Here is a 23673-nt window from a genome sequence, read left to right as displayed (position 1 = left end):
GTCTCCAACTTCTGATCCCACAGCAATCAATGTACTTACAATGATCTTGTTTAATGTAACCAAAGGTTATAATCACATTTGACCATTCTATTCTGCTGTTGGTCACATGTATGCCCACCCTTGGTTCTGCCAAATTTGGACCAAGGACACCATTCTCCTCCCATACCCATGTTGCAAACCACAGGAAGATACGAATCTGCTATTTCTATTCTTTTCACTAGCCCAGTAGGCCAAAATTATTTTAGTGCTCTTCCCATCTTGAGCGCTAGTCCTGGTTTTCTAATTTCTATATCCACTCATGGCTTTTCCAAGTTCATTTGATCATAAGACCTGTTGCTATCTTGTAACCACAATTTTATTCACTGCCTTAACCTTTTTTTTTGGCTCCCTCTTTGCCAAGTTGCTAACAGCTCTCTTGCTTCATGTTCTTTCACACTTGCCTTCAAGTACATTGTCAGCACCACCCTTCTATACATCATCCTACATTAAAAAAAAGGCAAACTGTCTTTCCTTAAACTTCTCAGCCTGTCTGCCAGCTAGGTAATAGAACAGTACATGACTGACTCAGTTGTAGTCAGAGAATTGTCATCAATGGTTTCTCTTCCTTGTCATAGAGTAATACAGCAAATAAACAGACCCTTCGGTCCAACCAGTCTATGATGACTATAATCCTAAATTAAACTAGTCTCACCTGCCTGAAATTGGCCATAAGACCATAAGACCATAAGACATAGGAGTGGAAGTAAGGCCATTCGGCCCATCGAGTCCACTCCGCCATTCAATCATGGCTGATGCGCATTTCAGCTCCACTTGCCAGCGTTCTCCCCGTAGCCCTTAATTCCTCTAGACAACAAGAACCTATCAATCTCGGCCTTGAAGACATTTAGCGTCCCAGCTTCCACTGCACTCCGTGGCAATGAATTCCACAGGCCCACCACTCTCTGGCTGAAGAAATGTCCCCGCATTTCCGTTCTGAAATGACCCCCTCTAATTCTAAGGCTGTGTCCACGGGTCCTAGTCTCCTCGCCTAACAGAAACAATTTTCTAGCATCCACCTTTTCAAAGCCATGTATTATTTTGTACGTCTCTATTAGATCTCCCCTTAATCTTCTAAACTCCAACGAATACAACCCCAGTATCCTCAGCCGTTCCTCATATGCTAGACCTGTCATTCCAGGGATCATCCGTGTGAATCTCCGCTGGACACGTTCCAGTGCCAGTATGTCCTTCCTGAGGTGTGGGGACCAAAACTGGACATAGTACTCCAAATGGGGCCTAACCAGAGCTTTATAAAGTCTTAGTAGTACATCTCTGCTTTTATATTCCAACCCTCTTGAGATAAGAGACAACATTGCATTCGCTTTCTTAATCACAGACTCAACCTGCACGTTTACCTTTAGAGAATCCTCGACTAGCACTCCCAGATCCCTTTGTGCTTTGGCTTTATTAAGTTTCTCACCATTTAGAAAGTAGTCCATTCCTATATTCTTTTTGCCAAAGTGCAAGACCTCGCACTTGCTCACGTTAAATTCCATCAGCCATTTCCTGGACCACTCTCCCAACCTGTCTAGATCCTTCTGTAGCCTCCCCACTTCCTCAGTACTACCTGCCTGTCTACCTAACTTTGTATCATCGGCAAACTTCGCTAGAATGCCCCCGGTTCCCTCATCCAAATCATTAATATATAATGCGAACAGCTGTGGCCCCAGCACCGAACCCTGCGGGACACCGCTCGTCACCGGCTGCCATTCTGAAAAAGAACCTTTTATCCCAACTCTCTGCCTTCTGTTAGATAGCCAATCCTCAATCCATCCCAGCAGCTCACCTCGAACACCATGGGCCCTCACCTTGCTCAGCAGTCTCCCGTGTGGCACCTTATCAAAGGCCTTTTGAAAGTCCAGATAGACCACATCCACTGGGTTCCCCTGGTCTAACCTACTTGTTACCTCTTCAAAAAATTCCAACAGGTTTGTCAGGCATGACCTCCCTTTACTAAATCCATGTTGACTTGTTCTAATCAGACTCTGCTCTTCCAAGAATTTAGAAACCTCATCCTTAATGATGGATTCTAGAATTTTACCAACAACCGAGGTTAAGCTGATTGGCCTATAATTTTCCATCTTTTGCCTTGATCCTTTCTTGAACAAGGGGGTTACTACAGCCATCTTCCAATCGTCCGGGACCTTTCCTGACTCCAGTGACTCTTGAAAGATCTCAACCAATGCCTCTGCTATTTCCTCAGCAACCTCTCTCAGAACTCTAGGGTGTATCCCATCGGGGCCAGGAGATTTATCAATTTTAAGACTTTTTAACTTTTCTAGCACTATCTCTTTCGTAATGGCAACCATACTCAACTCAGCCCCGTGACACCCTTTAATTTTTGGGATATTACTCCTGTCTTCCACTGTGAAAACTGACGCAAAGTACTTGTTAAGTTCTCCTGCTATTTCCTTATCTCCCATCACTAGGCTCCCTGCATCAGTTTGAAGTGGCCCAATGTCTACTTTTGCCTGTCGTTTGTTTCTTATGTACTGAAAGAAACTTTTACTATTATTTCTAATATTACTGGCTAGCCTACCTTCATATTTGATATTACTGGCTAGCCTACCTTCATATTTGATGGTCCACATTGAGGCCCACATGCCTCCAAACCTTTCCAACTCATGAACCTATCCAAATGTCTTTTGAACATTGAACTGTAACTGCATCCACCACCTCTTGTGAAGTTCATCCACATACCCATCACTCTTTCTATAAAAATTTTTTCATTTTTATGTATTTTTTAAATCTTTCTTCTCCCACCTTGAAAATATGTTTCCCAGTCGAGGAAAAAGACACTTGCCATTTACCTTATTTATATACCTCAAGATTTTATAATCCTCTATAAGATCACCCCTCAACTTCCCATGCTCCACTGTAAAACGTCCCAGCCTATCCAACTAGTCCTTCCCCATCACCATGGTTGTTCCCCAAGAATCGATCCTTGGCCCTACCTTAATTTGTCACATTCTCTGTTTTCCTGTCCCTTAAGGGTTTTTCCTTTTGCATCCTCCTATTCCTTGATCATGTGCTCTACTCACCAGTCAACTTATGCTGATATATATAACAAGAGACATGCCTACTTTTTTGGACAATCATTTTCTCTTTGCTTACCAAGCTCCAGTCCTGATAACATGCTACTATGATTTCCTGTTTAAACCTGAATTACAAATTACATATCCTTTCAAGCACAAAGACTATCTGCAGTATTTCCATCTCAGCTTCTCAAAACAGCCTCACAAAAACTCCACTTTGTTGAAAAAAATTCTACAATCTCGCTCTAAGATAATTAGACTTGTCTTTCTTCATTCCAAGGTGCACCTCCCCTATTTGGTCCAAAATGATGTTCCATCAACTTGCCTGAAGATTTTGTTCCAGTCTATGCAGGTGAGGTTAAAATATTAATCACATAAAGAGCTTGTCGGAGGCTTTAAGTCACTGCTTGCAGCTGGCATTTTACTTTCATTTTGTTTGATTTTAAAGCCATATTTGATGTTTTAATAGATATGGGGTCAAAATTAAAATGCTCCATTGTACTTTTGAAACAGTCGAAACAGAAACAGGAGAAGCCATTTATACCTTGAAGCTCTCTCCACCATTCAATGAGGTAGTGTCAAATCCTCCATTTCATTGCCTTTCTCTTGCTTTTGTTTTTGCATTTTTTGATGCTGTTAACATGTAAACTCTATCAAGCTTAGTCCTGAACATGTTTAATGACTACTCCTCCAGGCCACTGAGGTAGAGAATTCCAAAGATTCACTATTCTTCAAGAGAAGAAATTTATATTTATCTCAGACCTATGTGGCCTTACTCTTATTCTTTGAATGTGTTCTCTGGTTCTCGCCTCTCCATTCAGGGAAACATTCTTCCTGCATCTACTCTGTTGATCCCTGTAAGAATTTTGTATGTTTGAATTCAATTGTCTCTGCTTCTTCAAAACACCAGCGGTAATAGGCCCAGACTTTTTAACCTTTCATTTTCATAGGGTGTGAGCCCAGGAATTAATTTGGCAGATTGTTTTCTCTCTCTCTCTCACTCTCTCTCTCTCTCTGGCAATTGCATCTTTCCATGGAGAAAGAGGTCAAAACTGCACACAATACTTCAACTATTGTCCCACCAAGGCTATGTATAGTTGTAGTTAGATAGCTTTATACAATAAACCCTATTGTAATAAAGGTCAACGTGCCATTTGTCTTGTTAATTCGTAGCTCACTGCTTGTTAACGTTCAGTGACTCATGAACAAGAACACCCACTCTGAAGTTCAACACATCCCAACCTCTTAACATTTTAAAAATACAGTGCATTTCTGTTTTTCAAGACAAGTGGATAACTTCACATTTTTACACATTGCATTCCATCTGCCATATACTTGACTACCCATTTAGCCACTCCAAATCCCCTTGTAATATCTTGAGGCTTTGTTACAAGTCAAGCTTTGTGTAATCTGTAACAAATGCCATCAACATTACTCAGTAACAGGAATTCAAGTTTCCACTGAACTTTGGTACTTTATCTAAAAATGAAATAACGAAGGGGTTGGTTCTGCTACCATCTTTTAGATCAGGTGTTCGACTGAAGTACAGCTTACAATTCAGGTGGATCCAAAAGATCTCATTGCAATATCATGGTTAGCACAGACATTGTGGGTCAGAGGGCTTGTTCCTGTGCTGTACTGTTCTGTATTCTATATAACAGAAGGTATGTTCTCTCAGTGTGATAAGCAGCACTCATTCCTTGGCCAACATCACCAAAACAAATTATCTAGGTGTTCAGCTCATTTCCGTCTGTGGGACTTTTCAGTGCACAGTTTTATTTTCCAAGTTTTCCAACACACACTTCAAAAGGAGTTCATTAGCTATCAAACAATCTACAAGATGTAAAAGCTGATTTCTAAATGTTTGCGTTTTGTTTTATTTTGATGTTGATTTTGTTTTATGAAGTAATTTAATTATGTTCAGGAAGATGAATAATGTTTCGTATGGGAAAGGCACAAGCTTCTGTGATTTTTGCCACTGAAATGTGTTTGAGGTCATAAACAGAGTTACGGAGTTCTCACGCCTAAGATTTTTAATTGTTGACTGTTCTACTCATGGTGTGAAAAAATCAACAACACGCAGAATAAAGCCTGTTTGAACAGGCTGCACACTGCACACAGCTGTGAAAGGCAAATTATATCAAAGATATGTTTCTGTCTCATGTTCAGTAAATTCCAAAGCTTTAAACAGGCAGAATGTATGGCCCATTGAATCTGGTAACAAAGTGAACTTTTAAAACACAGAGGTGGCTACACATGGAGAAGAGAGAGAGAGAGAGAGAAATGAGTTGTTAAGATAGAAGCAAAAATAATGATTCTCAAATTCACTACACAAATGGATATACAAATTCCTAGAAGCTTGCCAAACTATTAGGATAGGACTTCCCACAAAAATATCCTACTTTTATAGCTTGCAAAATCAACGACAGACATCTATTCAGGATTCAACACATTTGCTATCACTTCTACTTCTTCATGTAAGATGGTAATGTTCCAGTAAAAACAAAACTCACACCACACCCAGAAAACATAGAATGACATGGGCTGGGTCATGGGACACCACCCCCACACCAAATCACATGCAGCAAAACCTGGGCTGATAAGCGACAAGTTTGTTATGCCAGTGCTTGACAATGACTATCTCTAACAAGAGATGATCTAACAACCTGTACCTCTACTTGGTATTCAATGTCATTACCATCTCTGAATTCCCTACCATCAACATCCTAATAGCTACTATTAACTAGGAATTGAATTGTACCGAGCATCTGAATAGTACAGGAGCAGGCCAGGGACTAGTGAGTTAAAATGAGGTGTAACTCACCTCCTCTTTCCCCTAAATCTTTCCACCATCTGCAAGACACAAGTTAGGGCTGTGATAGAATACTCTTCTCCAGCTTGGAAAAGTGGAGTTCCAATAGCACTCAAGAAGCTCAACGTCATCCAGGTGAGCACCATGCTTGGTTGGCACCCAACCACCCAGTAAACAGGCAGTCCAACATCACTAATGCAGAGTAGTAACAATAGATCATTCATGGGATGCATAGCAGCTACTTATCAAAGTTTCTTTGACAGCGCTTTCCAAATCTGTTGTTATATAAAACAATTGGCCCGAGACAGTTCACTTGGAAACTTTGGAATACCTCTGCTCACTGAGATATAAAGAATGGTATTTGGGAGGAGTTAGAGTCAAAAAGTGTGGTGCTGGAAAAGCACAGCCAATCAAGTAGCATCTGAGGAGCAGGAGAGTTGACATTTCAAGCATAAGCTCTTCATCAGGATTATCGGCTGTGCTTTTCCAGCACCACACTTTTTGACTCTGATATCCAGCATCTGCAGTCCTCATTTTTTCCCCTTTGGGAGGAGTTAGTCAGGCAGCATCAGAAGAGCAGGACAGTCGATGTTTCAGGCATAAGCCCTTCATCGGGAATGTGGGGGAGGAAGGGAGCAGGAATATAAATAAATAAGGTGGGGCCAGGAGGGAGGTAGTTGGGAACGTGATAGGTGGATGAGGTGGGGGAAGATGGCGATAGGTCGGAGGGAAGGATGGAGCGGATAGGTGGGAAGGAAGATGGACAGGTAGGACAGTTCAAGAGGGCAGTGCCGAGTTGGAGGTTTGGATCTGGTATGAGGTGGGTGCGAAGCGAGATGAGGAAACTGATGAAATTGACGTTGATGCCATGTGGTTAGAAGATCCCAAGGTGGAAGTAGAGGCATTCTTCCTCCAGGCATCGGGTGGCTTGGAATTTGCAGTGGAGGGGGCCCAGAACGTGCATGTCATACAGTCATAGAGATGTACAGCACAGAAACAGACCCTTTGGTCCAACCCGTCCATGCTGATCAGATATCCTAACCTAATCTAGTCCCATTTGCCAGCACTTGGCCCAAATCCCTCTAAACCCTTCCTATTCATATAACCATCCAGATGCCTTTTAAATGTCGTAATTGTATCACTTCCTCTGGCAGCTCATTCCACACAGGCACCAACTTCTGTGTGAAAATGTTGCTCCTTAGGTCTCTTTTATATCATCCCCCTCTCATCCTAAATCTATGCCCTCTAGTTCTGGACTCTCCCAACCCAGGGAAATGACTTTGTCTATTTATTCTGTCCATGCCCCTCATGATTTTATAAATCTCTATAGGTCACCCCTCAGCCTCCAACACTCCAGGGAAAACTGCCCCAGCCTGTTCAACCTCTCCCTAAAGCTCAAATCTCCAACCCTGGCAACAGCCTGGAAAACCGTTTCTGAACCCTTTCAAATTTCACAACATCCTTCCGATAGAAAGGAGAGCAGAATTGCATGCAATATTCCAACAGTGGTACAGCTGTAACATGATCTCCCAATTCCCGTACTCCATGCTCTGACCAATAAATGAAAGCATACCCAACACTTTCTTTAATATCCTATCTATCTGAGGCTCCACTTTCAAGGAACTATGAACCTGTAGTCCAAGGTCTCTTTGTTCAGCAAGAGTCGCCATAGCCTTACCATTAAGTGTATAAGTCCTGCTGTGATTTGCTTTTCCAAAATACAGCACCTCACATTTATCTAAATTGATCTCCATCTGCCACTCCTCAGCCCATTGGCCCATCTGATCAAGATCCCATTGTACCCTGAGGTAACCTTCTTTGCTGTCCACTACACCTCCAATTTTGGTGTCATCTGCAAACTTACTAACTATACCTCTTATGCTCACATCTAAATCATTTATGTAAATAATGAAAAGTTGTGGACCCAGCACCGATCCTTGTGGCACACCTTCCACCACCACCCTCTGTCTTCTCCGTTCGAGCCAGTCCTGTATCCAAATGGCTCATTCTCCCCGTATTCCATGAGATCTAACCTTCCTAATCAGTCTCCCATGAGGAACCTTGTCGAACGCCTTATAGATCATGTCTACTGCTCTGCTCTCATCAATACTCTTTGTTGCTTCTTCAAAAAACTCAATCAAGTTTGTAAGACATGAGTTCCCATGCACAAAGCCATGCTGACTATCCCTAATCAATTCTTGCCTTTCTAAATACATGTAAACCCTGTCCCTCAGGATTCCCTCCAGCAACGTGTCTACCACTGATGTCAGACTCACTGGTCTATAGTTCACTGGCTTGTCCTTACCACCTTTCTTAAACAGTGGCACCACGTTAGCCAACTTCCAATCTTCCAGCACCTTACCTGTGACTATCGATGATACAAATATCTCAGCAAGAGGGCCAGCAACCACAAGGCCCCAGCTTCCCTTTGAGTTCTAGGGTACACCTGATCAGGTCCTGGGGATTTATCCACTTTTATGCGTTTCAAGACCATCCAACACATCGTCCTCTGTAATATGGACATTTTTCAACATATCATCATCTATTTCACCACATTCTATATCTTCCATGTCCTTCTCCACAGTAAACACTGATGCAAAATACTGTTTTAGTATCTCCTGTTACTCCAGACATAGGCACTGTGAAGGGCACTATTCTCTCCCTAGTTACCCTTTTGCCTTAATGGATTTATTAAAACCCTTTGGATTCTCCTTAATCATATTCGTCAAAGCTATTTCATGTCCCCTTTTTGCCCTCCTGATTTCCTTCTTAAGTATGACTCCTACTGCCTTTATACTCTAAGGATTCACTCGATCTATCCTGTCTATACCTGACAGATGCTTCCTTCTTTTTCTTAACCAAAACCTCAATTTCTTCACTCATCCAGCATTCCCTATACCTACCAGCCTTGCCTTTCACCCTGACAGGAATATACTGTCTCTGGACTCTCGTTACCTCATTTCTGAAGACATCCCATTTTCCAGCCGTCCCTTTACCTGCGAACATCTGCCCCCAATCAGCTTTTGAAAGTTCTTGCCCAATACCATCAAAATTAGCCTTCCTCCAATTTCGAACTTCAACTTTTAGATAGAATTATGGTCACTGGCCCCAAAGTGCTACCCCACTGACACCTCAGTCACTTTCCCTGCCTTATTTCCCAAGAGTAGGTCAAGTTTTGCACCTTCGCTTGTAGGCACATCCACAAACTGAATCAGAACATTTTCTTGTACACACTTAACAATTCCTCTCCGCTTAAACTCTTAACATTATGACAGTTGATGTTTGGAAAGTTAAAATCCCCTTTCATAACCACCTTATTATTCTTACAGATAACTGAGATCTCCTTACAAATTTGCTTCTCAATTTCCTGCTGATTATTATACAATCCCAATAAGGTGATGATCCCTTTCTTATTTCTCAGTTCCACCCAAATAACTTCCATGGATGGATTCCTAGGAATATCCTCCCTAAGTCCAGCAGTAATGCTATCTCTTAGCATTAACGCCACTCCCCCTCATATCTTGCCCCCCCTTTCCACCCTTGCTATCACATTTGTATCCTGGAATATTAAGCTGCCAGCCCTATCCATCCCTAGGCCACATTTCTGTAATTGCTATGATATTCCAACCCCATGTCCCTAACCATGCCCTGAGATCATCTGCCTTCCCTGTTAGGCCTCTTGCATTAAAGTAAGTGCAATTTAATTTATCAGTCCTACCTTGTTCTCTGCTGTATTCCTGCCTGCCTTAACTGTTTGACTCATTCCTTTTCCCAAGTGTACCAGTCTCAGCTTGATCTCTTCCCTCACTGTTTCTTTGGGTCCCACCCCAACCTTCCCCTGCACCCGCCAACCCCACATTACTAGTTTAAATCCCTCCCGAGCAGCTCTAGCAAATCTCCCTCCCAGTATATTAGTCCCCTTCCAATTCGGGTGCAATTCGTCCTTCTTGTACAAGTCACTTCTACCCCAGAAGCGATTTCAATGATCCAAAAATGTGAGCCCTTCTCCTCTGCACTAGCTCCTCAGTCACGTATTTATCTGCTCTATCCTCCTATTCCCACCCTCACTAGCTTGTAGTAATCTAGATATTACTGCCCTTGAGAGCTTTGTTTTTAAATTCCTGCCTAACTTTCTATATTCTCCCTTCAGAATCCCATCCTTTTCCCTTCCTATGTCATTGGTTCCAATGTGTTCAATCACCTCCTGCTAGTCCCTCTCTCCTTTGAGAACATTCTGCATTCCCTCTGAGATATCCTTGATCCTGACACCGGGGATGCAACAGACCACTCTGATTTTTTGCTGCTGGCTGCAGAAACCAGAAAGTCCCCTATCACAATCGATTTCTTGGAACCCTATATAATCCTCATTATGTTAGAGCCAGTCTCAATACTAGAAACTTGGCTGTTCATGCTCCATTCCCCTGAGAGTCCATCACCACCTACATTTTCCAAACCAGCATACCTGTTTGAAATGGGGATAGCTATAGAAGGTTCCTGCACCACCTGCCTACCTCTCTTACCTTTCCTGGAGTTAACCGATCGACCTGACTCTATCTGCGGTTCTCTCCATTCCTGTAACTGCAATCCATCACAGCCCCTAGCTCTTGTAAATTCCTCATTGCCTCTAACTGCTGCTCCAACCGATCCATGCAATGTGATCAGATTCGTAACCAAAGACACTTCCTGCAGACATAATCATCAGTAACATGGAAACTCTCCCTAAACTCCCACATCTGACAAGAAGAGTATTTCACTCTCCTCAAGGCCACCTTTGATCCTTCACAATCTACAGACCCAGATAATAGCACTATCTTTTTCCACTAAAAAACAGTATTCCAGGCTAACTTAGTACTTGCGGTTTATATTTTAAAATGTAATCAAGAGACAGATCTCAATAAATATATAATTAAGAAAGAACCCACTCTCCTCACTATTGTAGACTTACAGCAAGTTTATACATTAAAAACTATACACTTCTCTGTTCCTGTGCTGTGAGCACTCCTCACAGGTTCCTTCAAGATCAGCTGTGAATTTTGCTGTTTTTTCATTTTTCCTCGATGCACTCCGATGTCCAGAGATACATGAACTCAAACAGCAAAGGCACTAACTGTGCAGATTCACTGCTGTATCACTTCACAGTGTCGGTTTCTTTCTCTCTCTCCCTCACTGACCCTGTAGTCGTTGCCTTTTATTTGTCTTCCTCCTTTTAAATGTGCCGTTGTTTTGATTTTTTTTCTCTGAAGTTACAAAACAATGCAACGGCATGTAAAACAGGAATTACTGCTCTTTTAATTTGAGGAAATCACCTCCAATACCTAAAATACCTCAAAAATGGAGCAGCTCTTACAGCCGCAATTTTCTCCAGTCCTCCATCTTGGATCACCCAGAATACAAATCTACTTAGGTAGAGGGGACGGGGGGGTTGAAGTGGTCGGCCACAGGGTGCTGGGGTTATTTCTGTAGTGGCTGACTGGCAGAACTCAGAAAGAGACAGAGATAATTTTCCCTTTTTCTTGACCTGCTGTGCTTAAATGGCTGTGCTTCGAGATGTGACTCCCTCAGCACAGTAGTCTACTCACTAAAATGGCAGACAACAACCATACTTAAATCAGTGTTGTAGTTTGTTCTTAATCCTTTTTTATATTTTCCTGAAAGGCCAAAACACAAAATATCGGCAATAGGTAGTTTTATGCTGATAGGAGAGAGATAGTCAGTCTCCTCATTACCTCTTCCTGTTATGTTTCTTTCACTCTGTCTGTGAAGTTTCCCTGACATTCTACAGGTATAATATTCCATGGATCCCACACAGGTCTTTGACAGACAATGATTGAATTTAAACCTCCGGTAATTTTTTTTTTGGCTGTTGAAGACCTCTATTTAAACGCACATTTTGAATTTAAAATATAACAGTCTCCATGATAGTTTAGGTTTTTGGTCCATCATTATAACAACTTAGTGTTTTTCCTCTGCCACACTAGGCAACAAAGGTCCTGCAGATGCCAATCTAAAAGGTGGAAGGTGGCAGCAAATCTACCTTAGGTAACCAGGAGTCCAGTTCACTCATGCATCATGGTGTCAGCGGTGACTATAACAACCATCACAACATCAATTCCACACAGAAGGATCCCACTGATTAGCAAAAAATTGAAGTACAGGTCTTGATATAGAGGAATGTTTTGTAGAATTGTTAGAACATTTGAGTTACAAATAACTGTTATATAAATGGGATTGCACCTTGCTGGAACGATTTTTCACACGGTAAGCATTTGCAATTATAAAACAATATATAGCAACAAAGAACAGCAGTAGATTCTCAACTAAAAATTGCACAGTGATTTTAATTTCTTTTATTCAAGGGTGTGAGATTAACTGGTTCTTATTCGAAGCTAAAGCACCTCAGAAGCTCAGAGCTCTTCACACTAGAGACCCGAAACTGCTATTTCTCTTCTTTCTCAACACACTGTCAACTCTAGGACAGTGGCAATGAATGCTCATGCCAATTCAACCCCTGTCTAAATGAAACACTAAAAATTCAGAGTCAGCAAAAAGAACAATCAGATGGAAAGGTGCATGAATTCATCAAAGTTGGCTCAATCTGTCTTTATGTATAAATGTTTTGCATTTAACAAACGATAACGTTGCTACATCTGAAAATTGAGCTGCAAATGTTTCACACCTTAGGCATTTAAATATCTTAAACATCTATTGATTAAAGGATGATTGCAGCAATCATAATTTAGTTAATACAGATAATTTCAATATTTTATTGATTAAATATGAAGTAATTAAAAATACAAATCTAACCATTTGTGCCATTCGTCAATGAGATATCTGCAAGGTGAAAGCACACTATACCTCCCTTGAGTGGAAGTTGGATCCAGAAAAACACTTAAAATAACATTAATTTATTCCAAAATGCCCTAAAACAATAGACAAGAGTAAACCTTTGGCATGGTCAACCAATGGTTCCACTGTTCAGACAACAACGAGAACTCACCATTGTTCCAGGAGAGAGTTGGCAGAATAGTAATCATGTGTTAAGTGCTTTCCAATATAATTGTCAAAAGGCATTTTGTAGAAAAGTGGGCAATAACAAGCCATGGTACAAGGGAAAGAAGAAAGTTGGCAAAGACATAACAGAAGTTCGTGCAGAGTTCTGATGACATAATTCTTCCTTGATGACTACCTTTAAGTTAATCTTTTTTTAACAAAAAGCCACCTTACTTGCCACACAACCATGAAGATCAACCTTGTAGCTCTATCTGTGTTGTTTGTTCGGTATCTTTTCTTCAGGTGAGTACCAATTAAATTCCATCACATAATGAACAACTTTCGCCTGAGTTTGACTGTGTAAGATTATCTCCTCACACACCCCTTATTCCTCTGAATTCCCTCCGTTCAGTGAATTACCAGATGAAGCTGGCTATCACAGCAACTATTTTTGCTGGAGCAAAATCACCAATTGCTCCGAGATTCCTGAAGTCAAGGATCCGCTGCTAGTATCTGTCCCCCAGGAATTATGTACAAGGCAGCACAGTGGCTCAGTGGTTAGCACTGTTGCCTCACAGCACCGGAGACCCAGGTTCAATTCTAGCTTCAGGCGACTGTCTGTGTGGAGTTTGCCATTTTCCCTGCGTTTGCGTGGATTTCCTCCCACAGTCCAAAGATGTGCAGGTTAGATGGATTGGCCATGCCAAATTGTCCATAGTTTCCTGGGAAGTGTAGGTTATGTAGATTGGCCATGAGAAATATAGGGTGCGGGGTGGATCTGGGTGAGATGCTCTTTGGAATGTCAGTGTGTCCTTGATGGGCTGAATGGCCTGCTTCCACATTATAGGATTCTATGACTCTATGTTTTTCCTGTAAAAAGAATGAATGAATCAGGCTGACAATTGTGGACTCAAGTAGAGTCCATTAGACAAAGATATCTGTTGGTATCATGAATATAAAGAGAAGGATAATTTAAGAATAAGAGAGTCTATTATTGGGAAAGATGCTAATTCATCCTGTGTGATCTTGTAATAGTGTCCAGCTTGTCTAGAATACTCTTTGTAAGATTGCAGAAAATTAATTTTAAAGTTTTTTAAAGTTTTAAAGTTAAAATTTAAAGTGTAGAGTTGTTATGCCCAAGGAAACTTTGGCAGATTATCTGATTTGTGGGAAAATCAGAAAGTGCTGGAGAAACCCAGCCAGTCTGGCAGCATCTATGGTGAGAAAAGAAAAGGTTTAATGTTTTGAATCCAGAGACCTTTTGGCAGAACCGAAGCTGGAAAATGGTGGTATTTAAGCTGATGATGGATTGGGGGACAGCTTGGGTTGTTGGTGAAAGGAGTGAGTCAAATAGATACAGACAGTCCCCAGAGAGAGAAAAACATAGAAAATAAAATGAGATGCAAACTGATGCTAAAGCAGGATAGGTAGGAACGCTGAATGGATGCTAACGGGAAGTGGGGATACCTGAAAATGCATTGCCTGTTCAGCCTTGCTTGTGCCATGATATCATTGAATCTTTTGTGGCATAAAGGAAACTCAGCCGATAATTTCATCAAAAATCTGAGCAACAATTTGATTCATCATATATTGAATGGATACAGACATCGATCTGGCCTAAAATCTGAGTTTGTTCGGATACTAAGTGAAATAGTTGCACAGAGGCTGGTATACCATCACCAAGTCACCCTTTATTTACATGTGAACCATATATGGGTTCTGACCAGCCAGTTCAAAGCCAGTCCCTAGACTGTGGAGGCCTTCTGAGTCTCCTGTTTTTTTTTTTTTTCCTTCCCGAGTGGCCAGTGACAAGTACTGCCCTTCACATCAAAGGGCAATGCTGTGTGATCAAAACAGTGAAGGGGAGGGTAGGGACTAAATCAAAATACAGTTGGAGGGAGAAATAATGCACTCCACTCCCTGCGGCGCCCACCTCTCCCTGAACAACTCCAGGGTGTTGGTGGACACCGCGTGCTCCTTCTCCAAGGACACCCTGGCTCTAACGTAACCCCAGTAGAGGGGCAGGCAGTCGGCCCTAAAGACCCTCTCCACGGCCCGCTGCCTGGACCTGTTGATGGCCAGTTTGGCCAGGCCCAGGAGCAGACCCACGAGGAGGTCTTCGGACCTGCCCTCCCTCCTCCATAAAGTCTCCTGTTTTTTTTTCTTTTTTTTCACATCAAAGGACTCGTGTTCTTTTTTTTTCTTCTTCTTTTCTTATGTATTTATTTATTTATTTATTTTCCCTTTTTTTATTTAACCCCCACACTCCCGCCTAACTGCAGTAGTGCTCATTTTTCCCCAGCACCCATGGTGTGTGTGTGCAGGTGTGAAACACAGTGAAAGACATAAAGTGCACCAATCTTTATTCAATTTCCACCACCAGGAAGATAGGAAAAACACCCAAGTGGCCAGTGACAAGTACTGCCCTTCACATCAAAGGGCAATGCTGTGTGATCAAAACAGTGAAGGGGAGGGTAGGGACTAAATCAAAATACAGTTGGAGGGAGAAATGATGCACTCCACTCCCTGCGGCGCCCACCTCTCCCTGAACAACTCCAGGGTGTTGGTGGACACCGCGTGCTCCTTCTCCAAGGACACCCGGGCTCTAACGTAACCCCGGTAGAGGGGCAGGCAGTCGGCCCTAACGACCCTCTCTACGGCCCGCTGCCTGGACCTGTTGATGGCCAGTTTGGCCAGGCCCAGGAGCAGACCCACGAGGAGGTCTTCGGACCTGCCCTCCCTCCTCCATAAAGTCTCCTGTTTATATCTGTGAGCCTGGGCTCCCCCAATGGCCCAGGTTAACAACTCCAGTTAAGGATCTCCTGGTCAAGAGATCCATCTGACCCTAATTCCAATCACTATTCTAAGAGACAGAAAAATAAATGATAGCTGTGACTGCATCCTCTCACAGTATGCAATGCCTCACAACATATTAGTTAAACTAAATAACTGGATATTTTCTTTGTTTATCAAATTCATATATTATTTTCCAACTCACTAATCCTTGAAAACTTCTTCTTGCACTGGTCATAGGAAGAAAAGTAAAATCTCAGCCTCCAAATTTACTTGCAATGATTTTTTGACACCTCACTCTCAGAGTGCTAACTGTGTGCGCCCAAATATGGAGGTGCAATGTGCCAATATTCAGGTGAGTGATCGAGTAAGGTGGGGGGGCGGGGGGGTGTGCTCTGGTTAGGTCTGATTGTGTGACAAATGATTTTGGAGGTGGGGTTGCTGAATCTAGGTGTCTGGATAAGAATGTCATGGTGGTCTGCAGGATTTCTGCCTCGTCCTCTGAGAACTGTTGGGGTGAGAGGGGCTTGAGAGAAGGGCAATCTGAAGGGCCTGAAGGTCAGAGTTTGGATGAAGTTGGAGATATCCGAATGAAAGCAGCATTGATTAAAGTGAATACAATAGGACCCCCCCACCCCCCCCCCACCCGTACTTGCAGCAGGATATGTTCCAAAACATACTGTGGAAGCCTGAAACCGCAGATGGGAGTGAATCCATTCATTTCAAGGGTAATTTACCTTCCCGGCAGCCTCCTGATCGCTGGGTTTGGAAGGTTCCCATAGTATGTTCGGGCCACGGGAAACCGTGGGTAACTGAAACCATGGAAAATGATTCAGCGGACACGTGGGTCACCCTGCATTAACTTTCTTTTTATTTTCTGTTCTGCTTAGCTTTAATTAACCTGAAGGCAATCAGTATTACTATTAGCTGCCTCAGGCACACTTTGAAATACAAGAGGGAGCAGAAGCAGATGTTGGATCCCTTACAAAAATGCCATTCAAGATGGCAGAAAATTGTGCACATAAGACATGGCCACCACCTTGTACACAAAATGGCCCCTATAGAGTTAAACCCATGATTGTTGAACCCACTTGCATGTACACATCTGTTGGAAAGGTGAAATCTCTAATGTGTTTATTTTACCCCATGAGAATTGAAGACTCATGACAATTTTAGAACCTGGAACTGTGTAGATCTGAATTGTGTTGCAGAATGTCTCAGGCAGCACTCCAAGTTACTTTCCAGTGCTAAGAAAATTTAGGTTGAAACCAACTTACTACATGTGGCTCAACAAACCAAAAATAGTTACACTATGTGCTATTTATAGTGAACTGTACTTACATAAAACTGGGAACGTCATGGGAACATTAATACCCCCAAGTTCCTTCAGTATTGCTTTAATATTATAGTGAGACCATCTACCTACACTTTAACACTCATTCCATTTGTAAGTCATTTTGGTCAATTTCAGGAAACCTAACAATGAAAAGGAGAAGAAATGGGCTGGATCTTTGAAGTAAGTGAAGTAGCACTATTTATGGACTAAAAGGAGCAATAAGACTCCAGGTCTAGAAACTGGCCAGTAAACTCTCCAAACATCTGCCTGCCATAGCCCCAACACCATCTTCTCATCCTCGGCCACCATCAACTCCAGCCCTGAACATCATCTGTCCACACACTACCATTTGTATCATGCCTGAAACCCACAACCACTATTTACTCTCCTAACTATCTTGTGACCCCAAACCGTGATCTTTCCTCCACAAACAGTAACTGCCTTGGAATTGCCATTTCCTGCACCTCTGACAATCATTTATACTACCACTTCCCCAAACCCCTACCATCATCCAATATTCCTGGCCACTATCCACTTGTAGGCATTGCGGTGGTGTGACTTGTAAAACCTTTCACTCTACTTTCAAGTATAAGTATAGTTGACAATAAATTTCTGTTCTGTTCTACTCTCTCTCCCCACTGTCATCAGACTTTTGAACCCTGCCCCCCCAACCCCTGACTGAGTTTTACTCCTGCCTCTCAACACAATCTATTCCCCTCTGTATCTAACTACTGTTATGACCTTCAGTCTTATAAAGCAGGACTTTCTCCAAAAAGACCCCCAGCCTGTAGTCAGACAGCTTGTGGATGAAAACCCCAGAGGAAAAAAATCGGTTAATTATTCATTCATGTTTTCCAACATTACTAACTCTTTGTGCCATACATGACCTGCTAATTCTATGTTATGCTGGACAACTCCATGCCTTATGTTCCACACGTTCAGCCCATTTTAACTGATACATGCGATGGGATCATTTATTTTACAGGTCAAACTGAAATGAAAGCTATTTTGACATGGGAAGAATAGACTAGATTATGTGGCCTGTTATTATTGGCAAGAAGTCTTCTCCCATGTTATATCAACAAATGAACAAAGAGCAGGAGTAGGCCATTAGGCCTCTTGAGGAAATATCCTCTCCTTATCTACCATGTCACAGATCCTCAGGATCTTATATGTTTCAATCAAATCATCCTTTGTTCTTCGAAACCCCAGCAGATATAACCCCAGTTTATTAAATCTTTTCCCATAAGATGATCCAGCAATTTCAGATATTAGTCAAATAACCTTTTTCTGAACTGCTTCCAACTTGTGTACATCCTTCACAAAATAAAGGTAATGTCACCATTGTCCTAGTTGACCATAACACTGCTCTCTCATTGGAAAAATGATGACTTATGGGGAATTTAACCTGAGGGTCACCATGCCTCAGGTGAGGAGTGAGATTGAGAAAGTGGGACCTTCATGGTAATATCATGGAATGGCAAGTAAACGCAAGCTGCTGGCCTCACTTTGCATCATAAACCAACCAACCACCTAACCAACCCCTTAACTAAAGTGACCAACATGATACACAATATTCCAATGTGGGAGCATCATGCCCTGTGTAATTGAAGCCTAACCACAACAATATGTTTGTGTTCTAATAGCTTTCTATTAGCTTTCCTAATTTCTTGCTGGACCTGCATGCTCATCTTTTGTAATTCATCAACTAAGACACTCAGATCCTGCTGGATCTCAAAGCTTTGAAATCTCTTATCGCTCAGATTTATATTAGATTAGATTACCTACAGTGTGGAAACAGGCCATTCGGCCCAACAAGCCCAGAGCGACCCTCCAAAAAGTAACCCACCCAAAACACAATTTCCCTCTGACTAATGCACCTAACTCAACGGGCAATTTAGCATGGCCAATTCACCTGATCTGCACATCTTGAGTATGCTATATTTTTCATTCTTCCCATCAAAATTTCACATTTTCCCACATTACATTCAACTCATCAGTACTTTGTCCATTCATTTATCTTGTCAATATATTTTTTGTACCCTCCTCATGTTCTCTTCACAAGTTACTTCCTACCTATTTTTGTAGGATGAGCAAATTAGGCAACCACACCTTCTGTCCCTTCATCAAATTCATTTGTATAAATTATAAACAGTTGAGGTCCCAGTACTGATTCCTGTGCACAGCACTAGTTTCATCTTACCAACCTGAAAAAGACACACTAATGCCTACACTCTGCTTCCTGTTAATCAGAGCCAATTTCTATCCACACCAGTATTCCACTCCCTACACCATAAGCTTTTATTTTCCACAATAACCTTAGATGTGGCACTCTATCAAACAGCTTCTGGAAATTTAAATACAGTAGAAAGACCAGTTCCTCTTTGTCACAGCACATGTTACTTCCTCTGAACAAATACCAAGTCTGTCAGAGAAGGTATAATTTTGAACTGTGGTTATATAGAATTCTGCTGTGAAACCATTCAGACCCAGTGTTTCCTCTGGTTTTGTATTGAATCGAGCTCTTATTCAAAACAAAAATTGAACATCAAAAGAGTCACTTTACAATGTGATTGAAATCTAGAGGCATAAGTAATTAAAGAGCCATTCAAATCCCACAAATTAGGAATGAGAGGAATTGTATGATATAAGAGGTAGTCAGGGAACATTCAAAATGAATTGATCTAATAATAGTGTCCTTTATATATTTGCCTCAGTAAAGTCCAGAAAATGGAAAATGTTTGCCTTTACTGGATTGTCTTTTTCATAAAAAATCAAATATTGGTCTATCTTGCATTACTTCACAGTCTCATTATTATAGAACATTATCTATTGTATTTTCAGCTTATTATTTAAAGAACTTTAACCTTCATATAACTAACCTTCATGTAACTTTTGTTTTTGTTTCACATAGTATGTCCTGGTGTAATTATAGACCTTCTTTGTAAGTGCTGAATCCTTTCGTTGAGGAATGGGTGATATTGCAAGCACCAGTATTGTTGGGCAGGAAACTGGTTACCTCATAGATCAGAAATTGCCCAAACTCCATATCCCACTGTGCAGAACAACGGAACTTCTACTTGTTACATGTCAGGTACTCCATGTTTGTTCAAATTTTTGCTATTCTGTCCTCATATGATTCATACGTAGACTGGATGACCCAGATTGACTATCGTAGCCTGGAAAATTAGTTAATGGACTGTAACTGGGGCAATTTCTTAGAGCAGTATGTTCTAGATCCAACCAAGGAGCAGGCTATTCTAGGCCTGATAATGTGCAATGAGACAGGATGCATCAAGAACATCATAGTGAAGGAGCCGGTGAGGGCTGCAGATGCTGGAGATCAGAGTCTAAAAGTGTGGCGTTGGAAAAGCACAGGCTGCTCCCCGGAGACTGCCTGACCAGCGCCACAACTTACGGTAGTGAAGGAGCATCCAGGTGATAGTAAGCATAACATGATAGAATTTTATGCTCAGTTTGGAACGGAAAACTTTGAATCTAAGACTGCACTTTTTTTAGCCTTAAATAAAGGTAATTATACAATTATAAAAACAAAATATGCCTAAGCAAATTGAGTTTGCCATTTCCATAGCCCTTGAGCAGTGTAGACATTGAAGAGAAATGCGGGAAAATATGTCATGATTGAAAAGAAAGTCAACCACAACCCCGGAAAAAATATTCTGATGACCTTAATAAGTAGCAGCTACCACATTTCCACACATCGGCATCTTACTAATAGTTAATCTCACTTTATTTCCATGTTGCTTGCAACTGTCCCCTCCTCTTCTGAGAAGTCAGATGGGGTGAGTTCCCAACTCAGAGTCGAAGAGGTCAGCTGGTGCAGGCTGCTTACTTCACCTGGCCTTCATTTTAAAGATCATTCACAAAAATGTCACTGTATGCTCCATGGAAAGTATTCACACCTCCAGAAGTCAGCATCAGCAAACCATCAACCTGACTATATCATCTTGGCTGATCTCAGCCTAACACTTCAGTACTTCATCGCTGCACTTTGGAAGTCACAGTTACCTTATGTTGCAATGTTCCTACCAACTTGCCTTGCATTGCAGGGACAAACACTCATCTCATGCATCTGCACAGGATACATCTTATGGCTCTTAATTTGCTTTCTAAGTACACACTTACTTTGCACTAAAACTGAGGCTTGCTGCATCTTTGTTTGCATTAACTTTTAGTGCATTGGCACTTCAGTGAGAAACTTATAGCCTTTGATCAACTTGTGTTTGCATTGCATTTTAGTGCAGGACAGAATGACAGGCAGCTTGTCATGTTTGGGCAACACTGAGCAGTCAATGGAGATGTACATGTTACTGTACACAACCATGGGTTACATTAATGACACACTCATAGTATATGCCTGCAGCTTATGTAGCAAACACAGCTCATGTGCTTCAACAAGAAGACCATGTCTGAATGTAAAAGGGGTCCAGTCCTTCGTGCCAACAATGGGGACTCCAGTCAGTCAGGGAATGTCACCACAGTCAATCAAGGGACTCTTTCAATAATAAGATTGAAGTTTCCCATAGCCAATCGGTAACATGATCCTATCGTTATACAGGGACTATTATCTTTGCTATCCAAGGGTTAAGTGGGTGTCAGTCCTGCGAGTCCAACCAAACCAGGAATTACAAATAGATCTGTCAGAGAGATCTAGAGACATCAGCCTGGGGACTAGGCCCTGTCATATTGGTGCTGCTCTCATAATCACTCTGCTACTTGGGCCACGGTCAGTCCTGGGAGATTGGGTAACAATGATCAGGAGAGAGTCCATGGAGTATTGAGGAAACACAAGAAACTTGAGTCAGAGGATGGGCTACATTATGTCATGATGCTGAGGGGATAATGATATTGAAAGGGATCTCTCCAAATATAAGGTTGAATCAGATATATTGTAAGAGTGAATGAAGTACCATGACAGAAGTGTGTTCACAAATTTCTACCAGATTCAAGAGTGTGGTGTTGGAAAAGCACAGCAGGTCAGGCACCATCTGAGGAGCAGGAAAATCGACGTTTCGGGCATAAGCCCTTCATCTCTACCACCCGGACACTGTGGGTTGCTGTTGTGGGTGTTGTTATATGGTAAGCCTTGGACAGAGGAGAAAGCTGCAGCTATGAATGGTCAAACACAAGGATTGGCTGGGAACATAAGGAGTCTGAAAGCTGCTGGGTTTGGTGGGAACAAAAAAATTAAATGGTGCATGAAGAGTATGGTGGGATTTAGTTGTGTATGCAATCTTGTTTATCAGGCAGACCCTATCAATCATTCATAAAAGCATGAACTAAATAATATGTTGTCTTTGACCAAAAATGATACAATAAATTAGCAAAACGGCTAACTACACATTCAGCGTGGGTGGAGTGGATGTTTATTTCAGTCTGCGATGGGGGCAGGGCAGATGTGTTTGCAATGTGAGGCGCTGGTAGAGCAAATGACATTAGTCAGACATCTACAGGTTCAGTAACTCCACACATCAAACCACACTTCATATGCAGCTTCAGCATTGCCTAACAATGTACATTACAAATCTTGGCCTCAAGCAATCATAATCATTCCATTGCTGCTAATAATTGAAATCTTGTCATCTACACAAAGCTGATGTGAACACAGGCAAACTTAAAAGTGTCAAATGCATTTGTCAATTCACAAACACATTCCACAAGTCTCATTGCTGCACAACACCTCAGAGCTGCTATCTTTACACACTGAGCTGTAAAGATATAAAAACATATCTATCACATTCAGTTGTGCATTTCTTGGGTGTGTTTTTTGTGTATGTGTGTGGTTGGTGTGGTAAAGATGGTACAGTCCTGCCAGACTTATAATGTCCCGGAGTTGTTCAATGACATCGCCTGTGCTATCTACAGCTAATAAGGTCAATCAACTCAGAAGTCAGTCACAGCCATTACATTGCTGTCCTTCTGGGAGGCCTACATGTCCTGGCTAATCTGTTCTGAAATTCCTCCGGTATTATTCAGGTGTTAGTGCACTCAATATGAATAACCTCAGCAACAGTTGGTGCTATTTTCATTGTTGCAGACTGGTACAGACAACATAGAAGGATACAGCAATTACAAATACATCAGCAAACCTAGGAACAATATGAACCTCCATTGGCTCGCACGCAACCTCCAGAGGGAGAAGTAACAGCTAAAGATGTCCTCGGACTGAGGAGGAGCTGAGGAAGTCCAATATCTACAATCCTTGTTATCATTTCTTACAGATGTCCAGAACTCAGCATTCAGCATACTTCACTGCATCATTTAAACTGACAGAGGAAGAGCTTTCAAAGTATCCTCCTTCCAGAATAATGCACCATAAGGCAGGTTTGGAAGTAAATGTGTAGTGGTTGTAACAAGGTCAGCCGTTGAGAAAGTGGTAGTGAGCTGCCTTTTGAACTGTTACCATCGGTGTGGTGTAGACACACCTGCAGTGCCGTGTGGAAGGGAGTTCCAGGACTTTTACTAGGTGTAGTGAAGGCACGGAAATATATTTTCAAGTCAAAATGAGGTGTGACTTGGAGGAAAACATGTATGTGGTAGTGTTCCCATGCATCTGCTGCCCTTGACCTTTGAGAGTCCTCATAGAATATGAATTCCCTGATTGGGGCTGTTAACCTGGTCCAATTAGGGAGCCCTGGTTGACAGAT

The 23673-nt window shown here is 41.8% G+C and overlaps 1 long non-coding RNA gene across 1 annotated transcript; it reads left to right on the top strand.

Annotated features, from left to right (window-relative positions):
- Nucleotides 1-3364: 3364 nt before the first annotated feature.
- Nucleotides 3365-23340, top strand: LOC140465882 (uncharacterized). Its single transcript, XR_011955180.1, has 3 exons — nucleotides 3365-3426; nucleotides 19920-20099; nucleotides 23064-23340. It is a non-coding gene; the product is annotated as an uncharacterized lncRNA (long non-coding RNA).
- The last annotated feature ends 333 nt before the right edge of the window (nucleotides 23341-23673 follow it).

This window comes from Chiloscyllium punctatum, chromosome 42 (genome assembly GCF_047496795.1).
Source record: "Chiloscyllium punctatum isolate Juve2018m chromosome 42, sChiPun1.3, whole genome shotgun sequence".
Lineage (NCBI taxonomy): Eukaryota > Metazoa > Chordata > Chondrichthyes > Orectolobiformes > Hemiscylliidae > Chiloscyllium > Chiloscyllium punctatum.
Note: the sequence above shows the minus strand (reverse complement) of the source record. Positions and strands in the feature narration are given on the sequence as shown.